This window comes from Grampus griseus, assembly GCF_964374135.1.
Source record: "Grampus griseus genome assembly, chromosome: 15".
NCBI lineage: Eukaryota > Metazoa > Chordata > Mammalia > Artiodactyla > Delphinidae > Grampus > Grampus griseus.
In genome coordinates this window covers 14,313,992-14,338,373 of record NC_139009.1, presented here as the reverse complement: position 1 = coordinate 14,338,373, position 24,382 = coordinate 14,313,992, and the positions used below count along the sequence as shown (strand labels likewise).

The window sequence follows — 24,382 nt, the reverse complement described above, 5'->3', positions numbered from 1 at the left end:
GGGCTGAACCCTGAGCACTCCTTGGGGAAAGAGGATGCGTGCCAGTGTGTGTGTGTGTAGGGGGTGTGGGAGAAGTGGAGGGCTTGGGTGGCCCTATCAGGGTCCATCCTCACCTGTCTTATTCCTGGCTTTTCCCTGTGCTCTCTGCCCACTTTGGAAGAAATAGGCATGTTCTTTGTGTGATGCTCTTCCCTGTTGGGTACCTCCTCCCAGCATGTCATTTTCTCTGGCCTTGATTACCTGAGGATCAGCTCTCAGAAAAGATCAGTGCTCGGGTTTCTCCTTTTTCCTCCAACCTCTACTTGGACAAGAAAAAGGGAAAGAGCAACATGGTACGTACTCTCATGCCGAAGATGCAGTCCAGAGAGCAAGTTCCAGCGGACACTTTAGGAGCAGCTCAGTCAGGCCAATCTCCTTCTTTGCTTCCAGTCTTGTGTGTGGGACTCTGGAGAGATGAATGTCCTGCAACCAAGCAAGTATGGGAGCTGCCACACGCTCAGTGCCAACCAGCGCTGGAGCATTTTAGAAAGATTTCCAGCATGTGGTGAAGCGGTGAAAGGGAGGGAGGTTTAGGCTTAGACCACAAATAGCCAGAAAATGAAATTAGCCCCTAGTCCTAACACTCACACACACACACACGTGCACACTCACACACGCGTGCACACACACACGCACACACTCACACCCACACAAGCACACGCACGCACCGGAGAATTTTTTAAATAGACGTTATTTTTTTAGAGCAGTTTTAGGTTCACAGCAAAATGTTCCCTCAACCTGCCTCTTCCCCTATACATTTGTTACAAACTGGTATGTTTGTTAGAATCACTGAATACACATTGACACATTATTATCACCGAAAGTCCATAGTTTATATTATGGTTCACTCTTGGTGTTTATTCTATGGGTTTTGACAAATGTATAAGGACATGTATCCACCATTTGAATTTAGTTATTACTTAAATTTGGTTATTATCTTGTAAGAGGTAATTCTGGCAAAACTCTCTCCCTGCCCCACCCTGGCAAAAAAAAAAAAAAAAAAAATCACAAAAATCAAGAAATCTTGCCATTTAAAATACTTTAATTAAAGAATGTAATATGTGAGTTTCGTGACATTCCTCTTGAAAACATATTAAATCAGTGATGGAATAAATAAGGAAGATGGACAGTAGTGGTATTATCCATTACAAAACATTTAACCCATAGCTGGCAAAATTAGAGGCAACAAAACCATTTTTATGTCTGCACTTATCACAAATCCGCTACATAATTTTATGAGGAGGTTCATTAAACAAGCAGCTACTGCGTTATCTTTTTCCTTGGCCCAATTCTGAAACAACATTAGTTTTTCACACTTCTTTACATCTCAAACATTAAAAAAGGCTTAACTGATGCTTTTACATAAAAAGCAAAGGGCTAAGTTTCCCATCATAAAACATTATGCCGTTTACACAAAAACTGCAGCTAACCTCGTAAAACTCTAGTGATTTCCCAGTGGGGTCCTGCAGGGACACTTGGCTATGCTAGACGTCACACTGATTTCTAGCGCCGAAGCAAAGCGGACTTCCCGCGGAAAGCTCCCAGCCCCGGCCGTTACTAATCAGACTTTTCAGTTGGAGTGCACCGAACAGGCCTCCTCTCCCCATCCCAGGTCTCCAAACACACCTCTGAGCAGCTAAGAAAACAAACGTGAGGTGGGAAAATCCCACACAAGTATCAACCCCCTTGTCCACCCTCCCGACACTCCAGAGTTCCTACCGCCACGACCTCTCTGGAACCTCTGCTAGATCCTTGGGAGCAGCTTCCAGGACAACTCTCCTGGATAGAAAGACACCAGGGGAAGACCTGCCCACGGGTATCACACCTGCCTAGAAATCATGTTCTTTCAAAATCTTTCCTTAGGTGTTAGCGACTCAAACTATTAATGGCAAGATTTTTCACTTTGCTTCCTAAAGTTGAATAAATCAACCAAGCCAAAATCCAAATCTAAAACTCAAAGTCATTGACTGTTCTCAAATGTCTGGCTTTCTAATGGAAATCAGGATAAATATTTAAAGGTTAATTGCTTGCTTCCTCTATTAGGAAAGATATGAACCATTTTTATAGTTGTTAAGTTTGAAGATTGGGCAGTTGCTTGCATTCATGTAGAATAACAACATTTATGCTTCACATAAAATAAGTTTACAAATAAGGGATCCTTTAAGTATCGCCCTGTTTATTTTTACCCCTGTGGCCATTTTCTTCGTGGAAACTCACTCAGGAATCTCATTAGATCACCCCTTATCGTACGGGGCAGCTATGGGGACCATACCACAAGGGTGTTCTTGGGGAAACTGAGGCAAGAAGGATTTAGCCTGCATTATATGATTCCACAATGTTTAGATGTTGAGGACTTTAGGGACTCAACGTTGCTTCTTTCGAGCCAGGATTAGAACACAGGATTTCTGACTCCAGAGTCCTTGCTGTTAACCATTATGCTATCCTGCCATCAGGGAAGGGAGGAGAATCAGGTTTAGTCCTCCTCGAGATGGAATTTAAAATCTTGGGGATATAAAACAGAAATGCATGTATGATGACTAAATAATACAAGGTAATCGTTGATAGAATAACATAGTTAATAAGTGCTGATGATAAACAAAGAAGCTAAGGTTGTCAGAGATGGTTTACTGGATGACCTGGGATTTGATCTAGATTTTGAAAGATTAATATGCTCTGGCTGGGCAGAAGAAACGGGAAAGGCCACTGAGGGCCCTGCAGATCATATAGGAGACCCCTGGAGCTTAAATATGGAAAAATAGGGCAGGGTCAAATTATGGAGGTTCTTGAATGGCAACCTAAGGAGTTTGAAGAGTTTGGAGTAGATGTCTGCTAAACTCTAGTCTCCTCACGCTTATTAAAAAAAAAAATTATCACAACATTACTGTGCTGGGTGATAAGGATTCAAAGATCAGAGGAGAGAAGTTGCATTTGTGCCGCTGTATTCTGGGCACCACCTATGTGCTGGTGCTCAATAAACAGTTGAAAGGGTGAATGATTGCATGTCTCCAAAGACCTCATGGGCTGGTGTGGTAGAACACTGTGTACAAATATTTCATAAGGTACTCGTAAAAATGGAGATGTGCAGAAACCAGAAGACAAAGTGACTAGCTGGATGGGAATAAAAGAAGGAAAAGTTTAATGGAGGAGACGGCACCTCTGTAAGGGAGTGCTGCTCTGTAGTCCATTGCAAGAGTGGAGTGGGGAGATAGAGGGAGAATCAGGGTGGACTTGGAGGCCTAAGGGGCCGGATCGTGATGGTCTTTTGAGCTGTGCTAATGAGCTTTGACTTATACAGAATGGAATCCATGTAGATCAGCGGCTCTCCAGTGTTGGTGGGCAACAGCATCACCTGGAGGGCTTCTTAATACAGATGCTGAGGGCTTCCCTGGTGGCGCAGTGGTTGAGAGTCCGCCTGCTGATGCAGGGGACACGGGTTCGTGCCCCGGTCCGGGAAGATCCCACATGCCGGGGAGTGGCTGGGCCCGTGAGCCATGGCCGCTGAACCTGCGCATCCGGAGCCTGTGCTCCGCAACGGGAGAGGCCGCAACAGTGAGAGGCCCGCGTACCGCAAAAAACAAACAAACAGATGCTGAGCCCCACTCCGGAGTTCGTGATTTCGTAGGTCTAGAGTGGGGCCCAAGAATTTGCATTTCTAATAAGGGCTTAGGTGGTACTGATGTTGCTGGTCTGGGGATCATGCTTTGAGACCCTCTGATGTAGAGGGTGGATTAGAAGGGGTGAAAACCGGAGATAGGGAGACCAGTCAGGGAGCAATGGTCCACATCAGAAAAGATGCTGGTGTAACTGTGCGGAGAAACTGCTGCTCAGAGCGGTCTCAGTGCCAAGACTAGAACCCATATCTCCAGACTCTTACTCCATTGTCTCCAGTAGGGAGAATCCTGGCCCAACAAGCATATGTTTTCTTTAAAGTTCAGTCTTTATTAGAAAATAAAGTAATTTGGATTTATACAACTATGAAGAATACATGTAGGAATTCAGTTTTATATTTTAAGAGATTTTTACTGTTTCAGAGAATGGTATGAGATTCTTTTTCATCTGAAGTCCACAGCCTTGGGGTCCTTGAAAGTGAACCTGGTCTTGCTTGAATCAAATTTTCACTTTAAACAAAAAGGCTCCATGATTCCTCCAAGACATGGAAAGACAAGAGATTCTAATCAGATGACCTCCAGCTTGATTTTCAAACACAACCACTCTGCTGGGAAGCTATTCTCACAAATCTGCGAAGGAGATTCTGAAAGCTGAAGGGAGTTAGACATGGAAAGTTGATTCCCAAAATGGTGAAAGAAAGATTTCATTATTTTGTTACTTTTTTTTTTCCTTTCGGTAATAAAGAATTTGGTGGAGTTAGTTATTTGGCAGTACATGCTTGGGTTGAAAACATTAATTTCCTTTGTCAAGCTTCCTAAAAATAGTCTTTCTTCAGGCAGGGGCCATCTCAACATGAGCTGTGTTCATTCGAGGCACAGCGTGTTTCATAAAAGTAATTGCCTATTAACCTGAAGATTTCAATTGCAATGAGACAAAGAATGTAGAATTACACTTCTTGCAAAGTTATGAGCTCGTCTTGTTTTGTGTATGTAACAATAAGTTCTTTCATGACGCGACATCATGGCAGTGGGTGGTGAAATCCGATACCTGGCAAAAATACAATGGAATTATATAATACCGAAAAAGTCAATTGTTTTTCCCTTTGCTAATTAACTCCTTTGAGCAGGGAAGTACTTGAGGATGAGATCACCTCGTGGCTTTTGTTCTCCGGCTAGTTTCCATGCCGTTTTAGGCACTGTAGTACGTTTTCAGAAATGGAAGAAGGAGTCTAGTGACTATTGGAACAGACCCTGAAATGGATACTGCCATGGCTTGGTAGGAGCTTCACTGACCCCATGGAATTTGTCTTTCCTGGGATCTTACCCATCACTCAGAGTTGAGCCAATAAGTATGTCCATGGCTCTGTTCTTACTTTTCTCCAGTGACCTTTGTACACTGGTATATTACAGGACAGAGGCTCACAGGATTCTTTCCAAAAAGATGTTGCCAACTGTAGGTCTGACATGTGAAATCAGGTATAAATAGATAGATACAGATATAATAAATAGATAGATGTAACAACCAGTGAAGGAGTTGTTGTCCTTATAGATGAGAAAATGGAAGTTCAGAGGAAATAAATATCATGTGCAAGAAAAGTAAGCCAGAAGGTTATAGAGATAAGATTCAAATCCAGATCTTTCTCCAAAGCTCAGCCCTGTCCCCTATGTAACATATTCCTTTCAGTGATGTAGAAAAGGGCTATAAATAGGGTTACCCTGATTCCTTAAAGGATAAGAATTATTTTTAAAGTGACCTAGTAATGTACTGATTTGTTTTCCTTCTGTTTTTCCTAAATCTCATGTAATAATCATATATTGGACTTCCCTGGTGGCACAGTGGTTAAGAATCTGCCTGCCAATGCAGGGGACAGGGGTTCGAGCCCTAGTCCGGGAAGATCCCACATGCCTCGGAGCAACAAAGCCTGTGCACCACAACTACTGAGTCTGTGTGTCACAGCTACTGAAGCCCGTGTACCTAGAGTCCATGCTCCGCAACAAGGGAAGCCACCACAATGAGAAGCCCGCACACCGCAACGAAGAGTAGACCCCGCTCGCCGCAACTAGAGAAAGCCCGTGCACAGCAACGAAGACCCAGTGAAGCCAAAAATAAATAAATAAAATAAAAATTTTTAAAAATGTCTAATGGTGGTTACACTTGCAGAGGAAAAGCAGTGGAGAGGGAGTAGGGAGGTGACTGACCGTAACTGTAGTGGCTTATATATTTTAAAAACAATTGCTTTTTTAACTTCAGCAAAAAGCAAAGTTTGCTGTTAAATTATTTTAAAACAGTTTTGTACATGTTTAAGTAATGAATTACTTTAAAATTAATAATAAAAATAAAACAAGAAAGGAACAGATTGGAAAACAATTTAATTGCTATCACCAAATAGAAATAATTTAATAACCTGGAGTATGATGGAAAGCTGGCCTGAATTTTTTATTTTAGTAGAGACAATTTAGGCCAGAGATAAGGAAGAACTTATGGATCACGAAAGCTGTTTAGACACTGATGCTGACTACTGTGCAGTGTTCTGTATATCCTTTTAAAAGAACTTGAAAGAGAGAGTGAATTTCCATCTGTCTGGAATGGTTTAGCTTAAAGCTTCTTATTTTGAGATTCTTCTGATTGAAACTGTGGAGCTCCCCTGGAGTGAATTAGGCAGGTTCTGCATTTCCCAGGAATCTGAACTGGGACTGATGTACAAAGGCCACTAGGAGATTCATCACCCATGGGATCAGGAGCTGCGGGTCTATGGTGTTAGTGGTGCAGCGCCTCACTTTACAGATGAGGAGGTGGAGGAAGGGGCGTGTGGATGGTGGGGAGGTCAGCCAGCTTGTTAGGAGCAGAGCCAGGGCAGGAAATCCATGGATTCATTCATGACAAAGTACACTGTCTCATTTGCTTGAGGCAAATCCTTGGCACTCTTTTGTGCAGAGGTAAACTTTTTAGCAGTCCCTTTGCAAAAAGCCAGGTTTATTGATTGAGAGTGAGTGACAAGTTGTTTTCCTCTTTGAAATTTGTAATTATGAAGATACTGCCTTGACAGATGGACTTGTAAGGCACAGAAGTTATTCATTTTACCCAACTAAAGAGCTAATTACAGAGGTAGAGGGGAGGGGATTAATGTCAGGGAATCAACACAAGCTCCATGCCTACTTCCAGAATTTCCTCATCTTTAAATTCACTATATGGTGAGTTTGAAGAAACAAGTATATGAAAATATGGTGACAAGACAAAGGTGATAAATCGAAAACATAAAACTACTGAGAGATGGACCCTGCATATCAAGCTGGACTTTTTCTTAATCTGTGTCCTCTCCAGAGTCACCAGGAATGACTCCCTACCTGAAAGATGACCCTACAAGTCTAAGTGTAAGTCCTGGGGCACAATGTTTTCCGTGTGCCAAAGATTTGGGGATTTTTACAGCATTTTAATAGGTGCCTGAAGTCAAATTTAGGGTAGCTTTACCACTAACTAGCTGTAAGACTTAAGGCGATACAATGGCTTTTTTAAGCCTTAGTTTCATCATCTGAAAATGGAGATGAGAATAGTAGTTCCTCAAACCGTAGTTCAGAGCATTAGTTGAGATGATGTCTATAAAGCCTAGCTCATCATGGGCCTATAGCTCATACTGAGTACTCAGAAGTAGTGGTGGTAATTATTATTAATGTGAACTTAACACGTTTGAAGCAAATTCCTACATGCTGGATTGCCAATAGCCCTGAACAAGGGAAGTCTTAGAACTCCTACTGCAGACATTCATGGACTATCTTCTTTCTCCAAATGGATCTCTCTCACCTCCATCTTTGCCAGTGTTTTCCAAAGTCGGCTTTGAAGACTTCCTGCCTAAGGTAGGATAGCGCTAGGGACTGAATTGACTATCCCAGCACCCCCCCCCATTCAAAAGTTGAGACCCTAACCTCCAACGTGATGGTCATTGGAAACGGGTCCTCTGGGAGGGGGTGTAATTAGGGTTAGATGAGGTCATGAAGGTGGGGCCCTCATGATGGCATTTGTACCCTTACAAGAAGAGACACCAGAGAACTTACTTCCTCTCTTCCTTTCTGCCATGGGAGGCAGCCCTCTGCAAACCAGGAAGAGAGCCCTCACCAGAAAGCAAATCAGCTGGCACCCTGATCTTGGACTTCCCAGGCTTCAAAACTGTGAGAAATAAATTCCTGTTGTTCAGGCTATCTAGTCTATGGTATTTTATTATGGCAGCCTGGGCTGACTGACACAGATAGGAAGAGTTCTGTGATCAAAAGTGCTTGGCAACTAAAGCCTACTGTGTGCTATTCTTGAAGAGTCACAGTGCACATAGCAGATTAAAGGTGCTCCTGTAAAGGAACAAATTCAACTTTGTTTCACGTGGTGTTTCTAAAACTAACTGAACCAGGAGAATCCTTTTGGCCTAATCGCTGTTACTGTGCTCTAGACCCTGAGTTCTTACTGCCCAAGACCCTCAGCTCTGCTCTCTATTTGTCTGCTGTGGTCATTTGGAGCCTAGAGATGGGGCTGCTGACAGAGAGGAAGCCCCCGACCCCACTGGCACCTTGGTGGGTTGGGCTTGTGCTCGGTACTCCAAGAGCTTTCTCATGCCCCCCTGCACCTCAAACCAGCAGTCTGCAGCAGGCTGTGCTCCCCAGATGTTTGCTAATCCCCTCTGAGCGCGCTGATGTATGCAAAGCATGCTGGTGTCACTCTGACGGGAGATTCAAGGAGACCATATGTCTATGGCGCAGGAGCAGCAATGGGCAGGATCAAAGGCAGATTCTGGGGTTGGCTCCCACACTGTGGCTCACTGCATCTTGTGCTCCAGGCAGCTAATAGCCCGTGCACATTCCTATTCTAAGGAGGCCCGGATCCATCTGTGTGGCAGTAAGCCCACAGCTCTCCTGGGCAGCTCTGGTCCCTGCCTCTGTCCCCTGTGGTAACGTGCCCTAGGGTGGATTTTGTTCTTTGTCAGGTTATAATTACACCATGCTAAGAACTACCTAGTTGAGTGTGTCTCAAACTTTAATTTGCATACAAATCATCTGGGGGATCTTGCAGATTCAGAAAGTCTGGGATGAGGTTTGAGATCTGCATTTCTCATAAACTCTGAGGAGATGTCCACGCTGCTGATCAGTTTAGTCCGGGGGCCACATCTTGAGTTGCGTGAGCTAGGTCCAGAGGCAGGCTTCTCCTAGGAAGGTGTTGTATATCTTGTCTAAGGGTTTCCAGGCGCTAAGGAAGTTGACAGATATTTTCGCTCTTGTTAGCATTGCACAACATCCTGTAAGGTGGTCTGGTAGGATTCTTGTATCCATTTAGAAAATGATGACCTTGAGATTCTGAGACGCTGACTAATCTGTGGTCCACTGACGAGAGGGGAATCCATCCAGGGCTCTACTTACTGCTCATTTAAGGCTGTGGGAAAAGTTCTACACACTGGCCTCTGAGTTGCCATTGTATTATTTACCCTTGCTCGCCTTCTATCAATATTATGTATAAGTCCATTACCACCCTAGGCCAACTAAAACTCTCTGAGGCTAAAATTACACCACATATGTCATCACATCCCCAACAGCTCTTGACCCTGGGATTGACAGTATGCTTGTTGAATAAATGACTGGATATCTGAGGGTGTTTAATAATTGTTAGTGGAAAATAATATGTTCTGTGATTCTTATGTTTGTAATGGCTCCTCATTGCTTCCATCAGTGGTTCTTGATCTTATTTGGGGTCAAAAACTCCACTGAGAATGTGATGGCATCTATGCTGCCTCTTCCCAGAAGGGTACGCATTCTGTGTATGTTGCACATAATTTCTGGAGTTTCACGGGGAACCGTAAAGTCGGGTTCTGTAGACTCCAGTTAACAGTCTCTAGCTACTAGGGTTAAACATAAACCCTGCAGCCTGGCATCAAAGCTCTAGCATGGAGGAAATATGCTTTCTCCCATGATGTACTAGTTGGGGCTCCTTCAGGAGCAAGTAAGAGAAATCCATCTGAATTAGTTTAAACAAAGTTATTTTCATTTTTATTGATAAGGGGAAGGTTCCTGGGATGGCTCACAGAATAAATGGGAGAATTAGAAAGGAGCAAAGTAAAAATTCATGTGCAGTGTCCAAAACTTTAGTGTCTAGAAGCAGGGGCTTGAATGATGTAAAGATCTTTTTTTAAAAAAGTTTATTTTATTGAACTATAGTTGATTTACAATGCTGTGCTAATTTCTGCTGTACAGCAAATTGACTCAGTTATACATATATATATATATTCTTTCTCATATTCTTTTCCATTATGGTTTATTACAGGATATTGAATATACTTCCCTGTGCTATAGAGTAGGACCTTGCTGTTTATCCATTCTAATATAAGGATCATTTTCTCTCTTTATTTATTTACATTACAGGGACATGGCTGGGGGCAACTTCAAGTTCATATTTCACAGCCTGTACCAGAGAGAAAAGGGCTCTTAAGATTCTACCAGCTTTAATAATAATAATAAAAAAAAATCCCAGGGAAAGTCCCTAATTGGCATGCCTTGGCTCAGTGCCCATCTTTGGGCCAATTACTGTGGCCAAGAGGGTGGGGTAGGATGTCTGGGTCACACGCCCACCTCACAAGTGCCCAGGGAGGAGGGATCAGGGAAAAGGAAGGCAGCTCTGATTTGCACCATGTGGGTGGAAGAGTGTGGTGAGGGGTAGAAAGTTTCCCTCAAGACAAGGAAGTACCATGGGGTCCCTGGGGAAATGAGGTGTGAGGTGGCAGCTCTGATTCGTGTTCCCTAGCATTCCTTTCTGAAATTCTTTGTTTTAGTTGGGTTTTCCTTGTCCCTCTCATGCATTATTCATTCCAGCCTCTGGGCCTCCTAGGGTTCCCTCCCCACTCTGCTTGTCCATTGGAACTCAGCCTCTGTATTAAGTTTCTTAGGGCTGCCGTAACCAAGTACCACAAGCAGATGGCTTGAAATAATAGAAATTTATTCTCTCATATTCCGGAGGCTAGAAGTCTGATGTCAGGGTGTCAGCAGGGTTAATTCCCCTGAGGGCTCTGAGGGAAAAAAATGGGCCATGCCTCTCGCCTCGCTTCTGGTGGCAGCTGGCAATCCTTGGCTTGTAGACTCATCACTCCATTCTCTGCCTCCATCTTCACATGGGGTTTCCTTGTGTCTCTGTCTTCACATGGCCATCAGCTCTCTGTGTCTCTCTCCTCTTCTTCTAAGGACACTAGTCATTTTGGATTAAGGGTTCACCCTACTTTAGCATGACCCCACCTTAGCTAATGACATCTGCAACTACCTTATTTTCACATTCTGATCACATTTCTGGAGGTTAGGCCTTAAACATACCTTTTGGGGGACATAATTCATCTCATAAGAGCCTCCCAGCCCAGATTAAGCCCGGTTTCTCCTGCAGACCTTTGGTGACCATCCCAGGTCTGATCTGTTTCTCCTCTGAGCTCCTGCTTTCTTGACTCTCTGTGCAGCTGCACCACATGGTGGAGGCTTTAGCCTTCCTTGCATGTCTTGTGTCATCATGAGACTGGGAGCTCCTTGAGGGCAAGAGTCCAGAACTTTTCCATATTCCCTGTAGTGCCTAGAGCAGTGCGTGATGACTAATGTTATTTGTCAACTTGACTGGGTCACAAGGTGCCCAGATATTTGGTTAAACATTAATCTGAGTGAGTCCCTGTGGATGTTTTTAGATGAGATTAACATCTGAATTAGTAGACTGAGTAAAGCAGATTGGAATGTGGGTGGGCTTCATCCAATCCCTTGGTGGCCAGAACAGACCAAAAGGCTGAGCAAAGGAGAATTCACGCTGTTCTTCAAGCTGGAACATCAGTCTTCTCCTGACTTTGGACTTGGACTCGGGCTGGAATTTAACACCATCATCAGCTCTCCTGGGTCTCCAGCTTGGTGACTGCAGATCCTGGGGCCTCTTAGCCTCCATAATTGTGTGAATCAATTCCTTATAATAAATATCTTTATATATATTTATATGTATCTATATTTAGATATACATACAATCCTATTGGTTCTATTTCTCCGGAGAGCCCAGACTAACACAGAATGTGAGGGCTCAACGAAAGGCTGAGGATGCATGAGGGAGTGAATGAATGGTAACTGAGCGCTTGGGATGACTCCCAAACTCTCCTCATGGGCCTGCCAGGAGATGCCTCAAAGAGAAACTCGGGGGCAAAGTGATACCAATCTTCACTCAATCGTCCTCAACCTCAGCCACACGTGGAGAAGCACTTGAAGAGCTTTGAAAATTCCCGTACCTGACGCCAACTCACTGTGAACTTCTAGGGAGGGGACCAGGCATCAATGCTTCTTTTATTTTTTATCTTTATTTTTGGCTGAGTCACACGGCTTGCAGGATCTTAGTTCCTCGACCAGGGATTGAACCTGGGCCCTCGGCAGTGAAAGCGCTGAGTCCTAACCACTGGACTGCCAGGGAATTCCCAGTGGGTCTCTTTTAAAGCCCTGCAGTGAGTTCACCACACCCTGGAGGTTGAGAACCCAGGCTCAGGCAGTGGGAGAGCCCCAGGCTGCAGGTTCATGCTCTGAGCTTTATCCAAGTGAGACCTCACCCACACCAGTCTTTGGACTTACCTTGGGGCCAGGAAGGCACGATGATGGCGCAAGCCACTTTGTAGACAGGTGTACATTTTTTCTTGATCCACTAGGCCAACACACCTCCTAGGACTCTGGAAACCCAGTGTTTGACATTTGCTTTGAGTTAATGTCCTGCCCAGACCCAAGCTCAGATTCTTGGAGAAGGGCCTCTGAGAAGAAGCAGTTTCATGCAAAGGGTGGGCAGGCTCTATGTCAGCTGTCAGCACGAGGAAGGGCAAAGGGCCAGGAGTGCTCTGTATTTAGCTGGTGACAATGACATGTCACGAAGGGCTATTTGGGGAAGAAAAGCAGTCAGCTCTGGCAATGCTGTGTCGGGGTGCAGGAGGAACCCAGAGCCCCCCTTCCCTGTCCGGGTGTTTTGGAGAGTTGTATTTCAGGCCTGTGTGGGAACAGGCAGCGACCTTGGTGACACAGGGCTGCCAGCAGGAGATCAAAGCCTCGGGGCGCCGCGGCTGGGGTGGTGGCTGACCCATAAACCATCTCTGACAGAGGGGCATCTCCAGCAGGCCGGCAGTGCCGGAGGGAACACATGCGGCCATATTTCAGCCCGGATACCAAGACTTGAATGGGAGAGCGTGCGTGTCTGGGGCTGAAGTTTCTCCGAAGCTGATTTGTGGCTGTCTGAATTTACGGCCTCGGAGGAAAGCAGGATCGACCAACTAGACCCATATGTGTTCAGTCCCCAAGGCTGGGTTTCAGAGAGCATGAGGGGGAGGACGGAGTGTGGAGGAGGAGAGATTGTTATTATGTTCCTGGCAATAGGTGGTGATATAGGGCCTGTCAAACAACAGTTTTTAGAGGCACTTTTAGGACATCTCATCTTCTTCCTTCTCTCTCTCACCCAAGGTTGTCTGTACAGCCTTGAGCTGAAGGAACTTGCAGAAATAATTCAAACCCACAAACACATTCCACACTAGGAGACTGACACTTCAAGGTCACCTCCTTAGTCTGGCAGCTCCAGGAACACTTATCCTCATGATGGCAAGTCCGTGCTTCAAAGAGAATGGAGCTCAGCTTCCTTTGGGAGTTGGGAACTGGATGTCTTCACATCTGGACAAGTTTCAGGAGATCCTACAGCAGGACACAGGGCCTGATGTGTGCACAGGTCAGGTGGTGGCTGCCCAGCGGTAGTGACCATTCCATCTCCTACCTGCTGCTTGCCTCCTAACAGGTCTTACCTGTCTGAGAGCTGGGAGATGAGTCAGACCTCCGCTGTGATGGGAATAGGAGGTGGCGCCTTTGGGAGGTGATTAGGATGAGATGAGGTCCTGAGGACAGAGCCCTCATGAATGGGATTAGTGCCCTCATGTGAGTCACAAGACAGCTGGCTGCTCTCTGCTGTCTGCCACGTGAGGATATGAGAGGGCAGCAGTCTGCAACACAGAAAAGGGCTCTCACCAGGACTCAACCCTGCTGGCACCCTGATCTGGGACTTTCAGTCTCCAGAACTGTGAGAAATAAATCCGTTGTTTATAAGCAGTCTACAGTACTTGCTTACCGCAGTCAGAACTAAGATAAGTGCTATGTTTTGAGCAACAGCTCTGTCATGTCCTAGCGGCGCAGTTTTGGGTAAGTCACTTACCTTCCCTGCATGTGAATTTATTCTGCTGGAGAAATGGATAATAATTCCTGCTCTGCTTACCTTTTTCACAGTGTTGTTAGGAACACCAAAGGAGAAGATATACATGGAACGTTGTTTCATAGACTATATATTTCCTGAAATATTCAGAAAAAAATTTCTGTGTTTGTTATTTATTTATTTCCAGATTTGACAATGGATTCTTTCTGTTGTTGTTTTTTTATTTCCACTTTAAGTTTTTTTTACTGAAGTATAGTCGATTTACAACGTTGTGTTAGTTTCAGGTGTACAGCACAGTGATTCAGTTATACATATATATTTTTTTCAGATTCTTTTCTCATATAGGTTATTACAAAATATTAAGTGTAGTTCCCTGTGCTATACAATAGATCCTTGCTGGTTATCTATTTTATATATAGTAGTGTGTATCTGTTAGTCCTAACCTCCCAAGTTAACCCTCCCCACCCCTTTCCCCTTTGGTAACTGTAAGTTTTCTATGCCTGTGGAGTCTATTTCTGTAAAAACAAAACAAAACAAAACAAAACAAAACATAATACCACCATGGGGCTACTTTTTTTTTCTCACTAAGATTGAGAATGTCTCTCTCAATGGGATTCCAAAATAATGTCAGCTTCCTATTGTAGCTCTGAATCTCTACCTGCCACAACATCTCTCTGTGAAGAAGCCAGGTTCCTCTTTGAGTGGATTCCTTGGTTTCTTCTCTGCCCACCCTGCTACTCTGTGACCTGGGAACCTGAGCCAGGCAGGAGAGAACAAGAGACTCATCCAGAAATGCTGGTGTTGGGGAAAGATCCCGACCTCCGGATGATGAAGTGTGGATTGTTGGCAAATTTCTCAAGATAATAATGGTGGCAGGAAAAATAATGTTCAGTTCAAAAACTGCCAGTGGTTTCTTCAGGGAGAGAATTGTCTTTTGTTCAGCTGAATACCTCGATGGCTTGTTTGAGTATGAAAGGTGAGCTCGCCCCGGGACATGCCTTAGATGAGCTAGACTGAAGGTGGTTTCCAACCTCGGCTGCACAGATAGAGCTTTGGAAAGTGATGTGTGCATGTACCCAGCTCCAGAGTCTCTGATGTAATTGGTCTGGGGTAGGGTCTGGGGAATGCTATTTTTAAAAGACTCCCCAGGAGATTCTATCGTGCAGCCAGGATTGAGATTCCCCAGCACCTGACCCAAACAAGAAGGGGGCAGGGAGAACAGTGATAGAATTGGGGGGCTGGTAGCTTGGTGGGAGATGAGAGGGAAAGGGGAGCTGATCTGGATGGTGGTGGGCAGGTGCTGTCTGTGCAGAGATGACCAGTGAGGTGTTGCTGGTGCCCAGAGGAGCCAGGGACTGTTAGCAAAGGAATCACTGGCGTCTAATTTTAGGTTGTTCGCTGTGCTACACTATAACACCACCCTAGAGTTTCAAGTCCTCAGTGAAAGTCTCTACATGCCCAATCTCGTGTCTACAGTCCTGTGGCAGAAGTGCTGGAACCTAGGCTGCCCCGGTGATGGACAAAGAAAGTCCAACACCTGCAGGAGATGAAAATGGGAGCTAGGATTGAAAATTCAGCCAGAGTAGGAAATCGAGCTAGAGGGAGGACAAATGTAACCCCACCCCCCTCTGGGATATTGGGGGGGATGCTTGGTTTCCTACCGTTTGTGGAATAGGGCTTCAAGGTAATTTTATTTAAATCTCAGTGGATAGTGCCTCAGCTGCTGGAGGACACGAAGGCTTACAAACAGCTGACACTTGAGCCAGAGGATAATAAATAATGCACCACCTTCCCTCTTTCCACCTCACACGCTCCACGTGTGGAATATTTTATAGCGATCACAGTTCATTCACATTCATCTCTCTCTGAGCCTTCCAGCAGGCCTGGGAGATGGGGAAGGAAGGAATCACAGCTGATTGCTGAGGAAGAGGGGCCTCAGCAGCTGCAGCTTGTGTGCAGTGGTGGGGCTTGAAGCATCACTAGCTTTGAACCATCACTTCTGGTCCTAACTGGGTGCTCAGGCCACCGTTCCAGGAGAGTTGGTCTTCCAACTGCTTCGGAACTGGATGGAGATCTTCTGACTTAATGTTTTTTTTTTAAAAAAAAAAATAAACAACACGAGTTCCAGATCCCCAGTGTTTAATCTCTTCCCTCTCCCCTATTTTTTTCTGTCTCTTCCCTTTCTTCTCTCTCCTTTCCCCCTTGTCCATACCTCTTTTCCTTATCCCGGTGTCCTCGTCTGCATCCATCCACCACTTACCATTTCCAGGCAATGCTCTCATTTGTAGACTTCCCCCTAGATTAGCATAGTCATGCATGAATTCCACGTAAGAGTATTTTTGAACCCTTCTTTATTATTTGGTCTTCTCTCATTCTTTATCTAATTCCAGGATTAGTCAAATGCCTTTACTGGCGTGTATTGCTGAATCAACCAGTTTCTAATCAGGAAACAGTCGCCCTGCTTCTGGGAGGAACTTCACAAACTTCCACGAGTTGTTGACGTAACACTAGCTCTCGGAAGATAGAGAGGACTCAATATATTAACAGGCTTCAGCCGACCTTTGATCTAGATTTAGATGAGAGGAATGGTGACCTGTTTCTCCCACATGGAAGCAAAGAGCCTAGTATATTTTATGCCCAGGTGTTTGCCATATAGCTTGATACAAAACCATGTCCTGGAAAACTATAAGCCAATCTAATTTATAGAAATAAACTGAGTGAGAATCATTATTTTTTATTGGTACCACTTAATGTGAAGAAAATGCACATTTTCCAAAAATATGGAAAAAACGTTCCATTTGCCTTATTGGGTCCAAATGTTAGGTTTAAATTATTTTACTATGCAAACTTTCTTTCATATCTTGGCAGTAGTGATTTCCATTTTTATTCCTTTGGTATCCATAATCTTATGAGAATCAAAAACACATGCTTTGAGATCACTGGACAGCTCCTCCTCCAACATTTTAAAAATGCACAAGGAAGGTTATTGAGCTGGTAGCAAAAATAACAGGAACGCTACGGGAGAAAATTATGAGGACATCTAGGCAGAGTGGGAAAGAGGGTCAAAAGGTGCACTCTGGTTTCTATGCTTTTGATTTGCAAGTCATTAAGCTGGAAGAGCCCCTGCCTCCTGCCGACTGCCGCTAGGAATGCATTTTTTTCCTTCTCTAATAGAGGATGCTTATTCTGCGACTCCAGGTTTGCAGTACTGGAGGAGGATGGGGATATGAATTTTCCAGTGCTTCTAGAGAGGGGAAGCTTGGAGGAGTGGGCTAAGAGTCGACGGGCTTCTGGCCTCCCTTTGTCTGCAGGGGTGGGTGCATTTCGCAGGGAGGCAGAAGCATCATGCCAAGTTTCAGTCCCAGGAATTTCAGACTGACAGAGAGAAGTCAGTGAAGAGGTGAGTGCTTTGTCTTCTCTCCTGAGAAAATAGTTACTAGAGAAAAAAAGTTGAGGACGGTCAGACATTAAAACATGAGGAAAGGAAGGCGAGAAGGGTGTGAAAGAAGAAGGGGAAGGGCAGATGGGAAGCCCAGTGTCCTTTAGGGGTAAGAGGTCAAGGGCTCAGGTCATAGTCCAGACTTGCATCAGCAGGTTACATGATGCTTAACAGGTGCTCAGTCAGCCAAGACTCTAATGTTTCCAGAAATACACCGGGCCGTGCCATCCTCTGCCTCCTAATACGTATTTGCCATGCTTGTCTTCTCTGGGGCATCCGCCTTGCTCAGCATACACAGCTGTATACCCCACTTTCCTCTGTCCTTCAATTTGAGATTAGTGAACAAGTGTTTTGATCCACAGGTAATTCTTGTATTTCTGCAGCACCTTTTGTCCTCAACAAAGATGTTATGTGGAATGCCCTTTCTCCCCAGTCCATCTGGAAAACTCACTCTTCTTTCAAAATTGGCCCAAGCATCTTATTCTCTATGAAACTCTACCGGATCTCCCCAAGCTAAGCTGTTTCTTCTCTCTTTTGAGGTCCCCTCTACCTTGTGGGTACATAACAATTATTGCCCTTATTTCTCTGTATTGTGCTTTTGTTCTCTACAGGTCTGGGAGCTCTTCTACAGCTAAACTCCTTGAGGGCAGAAACTGCCTTAATTACGCTGACTCTTCCTACATTTTAGTACCCAGCACGTAAGAGCTGTTTAGCAAATGTCTTGAATGAATGAATTGATGGCATTCACTCATCTAAGTCCTAATTGGTTGCAAGGATGAATGAAAAAATGTACTTCACCCACAAGTAAGCAAATGTAATTGAAGCAGCAGAATTATTCAAAAGATTTTTTCATATTATCCTATTAATTAATTTTTGTATCCCGGGAGTAAAAGGGAGAGCTTACAACTGTATGGTTAATAACCAAGTGGAATAATAAAGACCCCCTATACTAGAACTCCCTGACCTGTGTGCTACACCTACCTGGACTTTCTGACGTTGACCGTGGATGTTGATCAGATACGCCGAACGATTGCTGCGTTTGACTGTCAGCTCACTTGCCTCTGGAAATCAATACGGACTCTTTGCCAAACAAGACTTTAAAAATGCCGAGGGGAGGCATTGGGGGTACAGTGTCTCCTTTGTTTGGGTGGGGAAGGCTTTTGATGACCATAAGTCAGGAATTAGGTTTATGTCCATCTGTGGAGACTGGAGGGATCTAAAAGTCCCACCAGGAACTCATATCTCAGGACCTCAGTCTTCTCCGAGGAAGCCCACTTCAAAGTTCCCAATAGCTGTCTCCTTGTTCCCCAGACTTGCCTCTGCAATTAGTCTCTCACTCTTTTATGAATGGTTCCTTCTGTAGGTCCAAGTCCCGCTTAAAACTCTTCGTTAGGAGATATCTAAGGATTAAAGCCAGAGTGGGCTTGTGCTTGGTAGGCACGGGTGGAACACATTAGTAATAAACCAGACTAAAGGAGTGGAAAACGCAGAGGGCTGGGAGCTAAGGGAATTCAGTGGTTGTCCCGGCCCCACCCATTTCCCCATCTTCAGCCCCACCCATTTCCCTATCATTAGCCTCTGGCACGTTGCTTAACTTCTGAGTCTCACTTTTCTGCTTGCAACAGGGGAGTAAAAATAGCATTTTGCTTGTATCTTAGAATTGTTATGAAGATTAAATGAAACAAAGACTGTCTTCTTATAATACCTAACATACCTTGTCTGTTTCCCTTCTCATTGTATTCATAGGATCTTGCTGAGGGCCTGAGACGTAGGAAGGGGCTCAGATACTTGGAGAAGTTGATGGCCCTTTGAGAGACAGAAGAGCATCATGGTATATATGACTCCAGTACCAACTGGCTTAGTTCAAATCTCAGCTCCATCTCCTCCTAGCTGTGTAGACCTTGAGTAAGTACTTAAACTGTCTGTGACCCAGTACCCCTTTCTGAGGACGATAAGAGCCTCTTTACCTCTCAGGGTGGTGGTGAGGTTTAAAAGAGGTCATGTACCTAAAGCTCTTAGCGCAGTTCCTGAAGCGTATAACCTTACAGTAACCATGAGCTACTGTTACCCCACCTTCAAGGGGCCACCGATGACCCATGGATATAGAATAATATTCACGTGTGAGATATACTCTGGGTTACTTTTATTTACACTATTCACATCTCTTTGCCAGGACATCACAGCTTATAGGTAACTTGGTCAATGGACTGCAAAACATATACTGCTGGTCCCTCTTACACAAGTCTTATACAGATCTCTTTCTTACCTAAGAAATCAAGGGATATATTTGATTTTGTTTTTATATTTTGATTTTGGAAAAGCTCATGTTTGCTTTTCCTTTGATTCTGCTAAGGCTACATTCTTTTTTGTAAACATTTTATTTTGGACTCATTTTAGATTTACAGAAAAGTTACCAAGATAGTATAGAGCATTCTTGCTTACCCTTCCCCAGCCTCCCCTAATGATAACATCTTACATAACTATGGCGCATTTGTCAAAACTAAGAAATTAACGTTATACGTTACTGTTGACTAAACGACAGATTTTATTTTGGATTTCACCAGTTTTCCCACTTACATCCTTTTTCTCTTCCAGGATTCCATACTGGATCCCATAGGATCCCCGACTGGATCCCACCGGACCATCTCTTTAGTCTCATCCCATCTGTGACAGTTTCTCAGTCTTTCTTTGTTTTCCATGACTCTGAAAGTTTTGAGGAGTCTTGGCTAAGCACTTTGTAGGCTGTTCCTCACCTTAGATTTGTCTGATGTTTTTCTCCCAATTAGATTAGGGTTTTGGAAAGAGCACCACCGAAGTAAAGTGCTGAGCCCACACTGAATGAGAAATCTCTGTCTTTTCTGCCTTTCACTTCTCTTCAATTTCTCTTCCTCTCTTTTCTACTTCTCCCCCTCACCACCCATGGACTTACAGTCTAAGGAAACCAAAGGGTGAGAAATGAATTGGGCTCTGGAGGGAAATTAGAGTCTGGAAGTGAATAAAGCCTTTTGCTTGCTTGAGTCTCCATCAGACTTGACATGTCAGAACCCACCATGAGGATATGGCCCCCCTTACTCCACCCACTCCCCCAATTTTCAGGAATTTGGGAGAGGCTTTGTACTCAAACATGGCATAAATTGAAGGTTCCTGCGGTTTTAGCTTCATTTCAAGGTGCGGGTGCTAACATTTCATGACACTCCCTGTGGGGTGTCTGCTCCACGCCTCACAATGTGCGGGCCTCCACCTCTGCACACGCACATCGCACCCTTTCTTTAGGACCCAGTTCACTTGCCACCTCTGTCTCTCCTCAGTCGGGCTGGAGTCCAAGATGGGAATTAGGGCAGATGTACAGACACAGAGGAAGGCACATGCGGTGAGGGAGTCCAGAAAAAGGTTCGACACCTGGGCTAACAGAGAGGGCTCTGGGTGGATGTCCTCACACTTCATTTCTCGTCTCCACCGCCAGAAGGCCTGTGTTGATGCTTGACAAACCTCAACCCCACTCTCAGGTCGCAACCACATGCCCACGGCTGACCCCACCGCCCTCATCAGAGGCTCTAAAGTCATGAAGGAAGATAAAGAGACAGTGAACTTGACTTTGTGCACTAAATCTTTGAAACAGAAGAACTTTCAGGTTGGGATTTTCATGTTTAAAATTTAGGACAGCAAGAGGACTTGGTTTCCAGTCCTAGATCTGCCTCTCCCGAAATCTGCATTTCCACCACTCACCAGATTGTGGTTGAATGGGGGTCACCGCATCAGGACCACGGCAGCTATTTCATGCATGCATCTCATTTTCATCCAATTATGTGCTTCCTTTCGTACAATTAAAAGTTTGGCAAAATTATATTTTGCACGCATATTATTTATTATACGGTGAATGCAACTGTAAAAACTCTATATATGTATATTTGCTATTAGAAATTTTTGTAAACAAATGCCTTTATATACTGTAGAATACTTATGGGCAATTTAAGGGATGTTCAAGAGTAATTTGGGCTATACCTGATTGTCCCCTTAGGGTCCAACTTTAGATCCTAACGTCTGAATAAGTTACAACTGCCCCGCCATCCAAATTTCACTGGTTTTTGCTCTTATAACCTAGGACGCCTTTCACTTCCCCAGGTATTTCTGGGAGATCCCAGGGAAGTCACACATGAACTCATGAATGGCGCTCTCACGGCCTATGAACGAAGAACCTTCTTTGGGAGTGAGGGGCTGCGGAGGGAGGGGCGAGGAAAGATGAGGATGGGGGAACTATAACTGCAGTCACTAAGAGGCCGTGGACGTCGATGCAAAGGCGGCCGCCCCCGGCTCCACCACAGCTACAAACGCTCGCAGGCTTCCCTCCCACGGCGCTTCTCCCTCTGCGCACCTCCCACTGCGCATCTCCTTGTTTACCTCCCACTGCGCATCTCCTACTGCGCATCTCCCATGGACCCCTGCGGGAGCTCGTGTTCCCCAAGAGCCCAAATTTGTGCAAATGGCACCTCTAGCTTCAGCCTGTGGACCTTCTCTACATAGGGCTCCTACCCGAATCTGTGACGCAGGCTAGAGCGTCAGTCCCTGAGACGGACGCCATCTCTCCGCCATTCTAAGGCACCCTCACCCCTCACGAGAGCAGATGGCCTCGGCAAGCTGCTCGAGAGAAAAAGGAAGGAAAAACCCGGAACCGGAAAGTCACTCAGCCTCCGATAACTACCATCACCCCGAAACAGAAGTCCTTCACGGCTGGGGCTTCTGCACTTCTCAGGCCTCAGGTTTGGACTGCCTGCCTCCCAGCTCCAGGCTTTTCCAACCTCGCTTTCCCACCCCTGGCAATGCTGGTAAGGAGAAACCTTCGAAACAGATGACCCCGAGTGCGTTGCATGAGAATTGCTAAATCATTTAACCGTAATACAAAAGGTTTTTGGAGGAAAACAGTATTATGGAAATAATATAAGGCTAGTGCTTAAAACTCGGAGTAAAAATACCTCGGCTAATGGTTATTAACCTTCTGAAATTTAATTTAAATTTTTAAAATTTTGAAGAGAGTTAAAAGAAGGGGGAAAATCCACAAAGAGTTGGCAGATTTCAAAGTGAATATTTAATTTTCACCCGTTTTAGGCCAAGACGCTCTGCAATTTGTAGGTTTGTGAAGGTTAAAATTCCTCAGACCACATGTTTTCTTGAGTTGCAAAATCATGACTGGGGGCTTACTAAGGACATCTTCAGCAGCAAATATTTGTTGGGGGAAAAGCCTGTTTTAAACATAAGACAGAAAGCGAAACTGATATTCTTCATGCATTTCTTTGAGTTACAGCCTGGTCTGGCATTCATTTAAACCAATATTCCTCCTGCCCCGCCTCCCCTGTGGCAGGACAAATCAGAAAGGGCCCAAGGATAATCCAGAAACTGCGAGCATTCGAAGCTGCCTGATGTGGATTCAGGCAGAACAGACTGGTGAACATCCCCAATTATGTGTTCTGTGTTCAAAGAAACCACAGTTTCTCTTCTCCCCCCCCCCCGCCCCCCCGCCCACCATTTCACCAAAGGCAGCATGCTATGATGATAGCAGGAGTATGGGCTTGAGGAAATCAGTGTCTGAGGTTCAAGTCTTGGCTCCTTTGTACCCTAACTGTGAGGTCCTGGGTAAGTGACTTGGTTTCCAAGTTTCGGTTTGATCATTTGTAAAGTAGGGCAAATTATTCCCACCTTTCAAAGTCATTATGAATATTACAATAGTTCCCGGTGGGAAAACCTCTAGTATAGCTGCTGGAATATGGAAGGTATTTAACAGGCATCCTTTGATTTCTGCACTATAGAATTCTGCTTTTTTGTTATTTCTGTAGTTGGGCTATAAAAGAAACAGAAGGATCTTCTGGAGCTTATGATATAAAATGAGCCTTTGTCCCTTCTGCTGGCTTATTCCCACTGATTATGACCGAAGGGCACTGGGAGATGTTATGGCACTAGGGGACGTGTTACCTTTGGTCCTGCTGATCAGAGCAGGGAGGGAGAAATGACCTGAGGTACAGCCTGGTCTGGCAGAGCGCAGAGCAGAGTGCAGGGAGCGCCGACCTTTAAGTCCATGAAGAAGGTTTCATCCTCAGAGATTTTTCTTTCAGTGCTTCACTTTGTGGGGTCTCTGCTTTCTGTGGACCATCGTTCTGAGCTTGACGCTCCACACTACTTGCTCTTAAATCTGGCTCCAGATAAGGGACCCAGTGATCAGACTTCCGCTTAGTTTATTCCACCTCTGCTGACTTGAGTGACTCTCTGACCTCGCTGAGATGCCCAGTCCATCGACCCTCCTACTTTCTCACTACTCCCAGCTTCCCCATGGCTTCAGTTCCCTCCTGACCAAGCTCTGGTTCCTCATCAGCACCGTCTCCAATCCCTTGCAAAGTTCTTACCTACCCTTAGCCATTTTTCCTCCATATCATACTTGCCCAGAGACCCCCAACCTAGTTAGACCCAGCTGTCCACTTACACTGAGTCATACCTGAGCATCTGGACACTGCTGGAGAAAAAAAAATCACATCATAACTGTACTGGTTGGATTCTCTTTAAATTAATGACCACAGACCTCAAATTTCATACTTTCTCTTACCCCTAAAAATCTCCAAAAGACACTCTCTTTAAGCCGATGAACTGGCTTTGTATCATATAGAAAAAAATGGTTGTGTTCCTGTTCCTATATAAAGCCACACCCTTCTGCTGTGCTCTGGAGAAGCTACAGTGTAGCTGGGTAAGTGACATGTTATTTTCAGTAAGAGATGGATTAAAATAGAGTCCCATTCTACCGTTTAAGCCCAAATCAGAATAGTTCTAACCCTCACCCCCTTCCCAGAGTTTGTTAATCAGGGACGAAATCCCCTCAGATCATGTCAGTTTGTCTCAGCAACAATCTCCAGTGACATCTGCAAGTTCTTTTCTTCTATCCTTTGTCTGTTGCTTTCAGGACCACCTGAAGGTGGCTCATGGCTCCCAGCACTGATGCTGACCGTTATGAGGACACCAGTGTCTGTTTCAGAGGTGACCTTGCTGCAGTCTCTTAAATTCACTAATCTCTGGAAGTTAAAGCTTTTCTGAGTCTCTGCAAAAGTGGGAAGA

The 24,382-nt window shown here is 44.8% G+C and overlaps 1 long non-coding RNA gene across 1 annotated transcript; it reads left to right on the top strand.

Annotated features, from left to right (window-relative positions):
• Positions 1 to 13,697: 13,697 nt before the first annotated feature.
• On the top strand, positions 13,698 to 21,054 carry LOC309833526. Its single transcript, XR_014297778.1, has 3 exons — positions 13,698 to 13,841; positions 14,496 to 19,195; positions 19,886 to 21,054. It is a non-coding gene; the product is annotated as an uncharacterized lncRNA (long non-coding RNA).
• Positions 21,055 to 24,382: the final 3,328 nt, after the last annotated feature.